The sequence below is a fragment of the Cervus elaphus genome, chromosome 1 (assembly GCF_910594005.1).
Source record: "Cervus elaphus chromosome 1, mCerEla1.1, whole genome shotgun sequence".
In the NCBI taxonomy this organism is placed as follows: domain Eukaryota; kingdom Metazoa; phylum Chordata; class Mammalia; order Artiodactyla; family Cervidae; genus Cervus; species Cervus elaphus.
The window spans coordinates 92,713,885-92,717,187 of NC_057815.1; the positions used below are offsets into that span (position 1 = coordinate 92,713,885).

Consider the following 3,303-nt stretch of genomic DNA (forward strand, 5'->3'; position numbering starts at 1 on the left):
TTTCCTAATAAGGCAGCCTCTTAAGTTATGACCAATCAAGTAATTTCCTTGCTTTGCTTCCACATCATCTCTACAAAAATCTCTGCCATCGTCCCTGTCTATAAACAACCCCTGATTACATTTGGTTTAGGGGCTGCCTGATTCAAACTGATGTTTACTCAAAAAACACTAAAAATTTATAATGTGCCTAAGTCACCTTTTAGCAATATATAGTTGTAAAGTCCGAGTGATTTTTGTTGCAAAATGATAGCTCTTTCTAAAATGAGCACTTACATTACTAGATTCTAGGCTTCAAGGTTTGGCAATAATTCAATGTCCTTTATTTATGATATTTTCTATGTATTCAGCACAGGGATTTAAGCTGAACACATTTTCTCTCCTCTTGGGTGAGATTCCTCTAGCCATGGGGAAGAGCAATCACACAGTGACTGCCTTCATCCTGGTGGGCTTCACAACAGATGCTGTGGTGCAGCTGGTCCCGTTTGTGGCGGTCCTTGGTGTCTACTCTATGATTGTGCCAGGAAATACCACCCTCATAGTGTTGATCGGTAACGACTCCTGACTGCATATACCCATGTAGTTTTTCACTGGGAATCTGTCTTTCCTGGACCTCTGGTACTCCTCTGTGTACACCCCAAAATCCTGGTGACATGTATCTCTGAAGACAAAAGCATCTCCTTTGCTGGCTGTGTAGCCCAGTTCTTCCTCCCTGCAGGGCTGGCCCACAGAGGGTGTTAGCTGCTGGCTGCCATGGCCTATGACCGCTATATGGCCGTCTCAAAGCCACTGCTCTATTCTCAGGTCATGCCCAGCAGGCTGTGTGCATTTTTTATAGCAGCCTCATACCTTGGTGGCTTTAGTAACACTTTCATCGTTACCAAAGGAACTTTTGCCTTGAACTTCTGCAGTTACAATGTCATTGATGACTTTTTCTGTGATATCTCACCTCTTGTGAAGTTGGCTTGTGGAAGAAAAGATATCTACCAGGCTGTGCTGTTCTGTGTCCCCGCCTCCAACGTCATCACCCCCACTGTGCTCATCCTGGCCTCCTACCTCTTCATCAGCGCCACCATCCTGAAGATCCTCTCCACCCGGGGCTGCCTCAAAGCCTTCTCCACCTGCTCCTTGCACCTCATCTCCGTCACCCTGTTCTATGGCTCTGTTCTCTACGTTTACTTTCGTCCACAATCAAGCTATTCACTGGACAGCGATAGAATAGTTTCTATGTTTTACACTGTAGCACTCCCAGTCTTGAACCCCATGATCTACAGTCTGAGGAATAAGGATGTGAAAGAGTCTCTGAATAAACTCCTCAAATAAATCAGGAGTCTCTCCTTCTAAAGAGATGTGGAGATAATTTTTGATAAGTTTCCTCTATTTGAAGAAGAGCTACCATCGTGCTGTGTCTATACAACTAAGAATTTGTACAAAACAATAAAGAATTTGCATTCTTGCTACCTGACAATTCAAGAGACCTAAAATGAGAAAAGGAGGGGAATCTAGGAGATAAAGTTTAAATGTAAAGACTTGAATTAAATTTCATGTTACTCTAGAATAAAATCAAATAACTTAAAACCAAAAAAAATTATTCTATATTCATAAACAGAACTGTCCACTCCTTTAGCATGTGCATAGTTTGGCTGACTGATATTTATTGAATAGTATCTTCATGGGTTTCCCTACAAATAGAAACAAAAATGCTAAATTAGTTTTTAATATTTTTCTATAAATAGTAGCTAGTTGAAATCATCACTCTCCATTCCCATAACAGAATTTCATAAGCATTTTTATGTATTTTTCCCCAGAATCACTAAAACAAAGACCCAGAGTCATCCACAAAATAGTACAACTAGGCTCAGCAAGCATATTCTTTCAATCTTTGTTTCACATTTGTTACTCAATGAAGAAAAGTTCAGCTGAATTTCCATATATATGATTTTTGTGAATCACTATATATCTCCCTGGGCTCCTCTTTCATTTTATTGTAGTGAATATTAACAGACTTTTATTTCCAACTGTGACATTTTGAGCACCAAAGCACAGTTACTATAATAAATAATAACAATAATTATAGTGAGAAGAAGCAGCTTGACAAATAAGCATCTATGAGTACATATTATTCTGAAGTGAAATTTTATTTATTTAGAGAATATATAAAGGTAGTGATCAAACAAGAAAGGAAAAATTATGAGATGAACATAATTTTGATTTTTTTAAGTGAGATCAGTATTAATGCAATTTATGTCAATAAAATCTGAATATATCCTTCTTTCCATAGCTAAAAGCAGTTAAAAAAAAAAAAAAAAGCAAAATGCAAGTGATCCCCAAAATGTAGCAGCTTCACTCAGAGAAGGAAAAGCTAATCATCACAGGCAGTGGTACATACTAACCTGGATTTGTAATCCAACCTGCATAATCACTACTAGTTGTAACACAAAGTAAACCAACAGAGACTGGGTCCAACAGTATAATTTCAAGAAGCTTGATCTAGAAAATGCTCTAAAACCAAAAGTTATTTATTCCAACTCAGATTCATTTTCTAAAAGGTATCTATTATCCACTAATAATTGTTTAATTGTATAAAATATATTTTTAAGTAAAGTTAACAGATCAAAATGGTGTATTAGAGCGGCAAAAATTTAGTCAATAGAAGTTAAAGTGAAACTAGAAAACTTATTCTTAAAACATCCTAGTATCATACATTCTTATATGTCACTGCAAAAACAGATTTGGACAGGAGCTCCTATTATAACCTTTCAGAAGAAGCAACCAAGGCTGATTCTCCAAATAATTATCAATGTACATTGAGATGCCATAACCTTCACTGGCCTAAGTGTATAGTCATATTTTGTGTATGGAAAAGAGAACTCAACTCAACTGTAACTCAATTCAAGTCTAAATAATATCATCAAGTCATTAGTAAGAAGGTAAAGTATAGCTAATAATGATCTTAAAACGACATAAAAATATGTAGGTACATAATAAAACTTTTAAAAAATACATGGCACTGGAGTTTAAAAAAATGTTTTAGAACAGGTTAAAGTGTAAGTTTGGCAGTAAGACTTTTACTCATTTTTGAAAACATTCCATCTGTCGCCTATGATTGTGAAGCATTCAGAAGGATCTTCAACCTTAATTTGAAATTATAACATACATTTCTAAGGAAATTTTATGACACAAATCACAAATGAAGTTTGAAGTCTTAAAAGAAAGTAGTTTCTAAAATGTGTCTTTTAGTTTCATGAGTTTTAATAAACACTTTTGTAAATACAATTGTTTGTGAATGTTCTTCTCCAAGCAAAA

The 3,303-nt window shown here is 35.8% G+C and overlaps 1 pseudogene; it reads left to right on the forward strand.

The window, feature by feature from the left end:
- The first annotated feature begins 403 nt into the window (after nucleotides 1–403).
- On the forward strand, nucleotides 404–1,320 carry LOC122700069 (annotated as a pseudogene).
- Nucleotides 1,321–3,303: the final 1,983 nt, after the last annotated feature.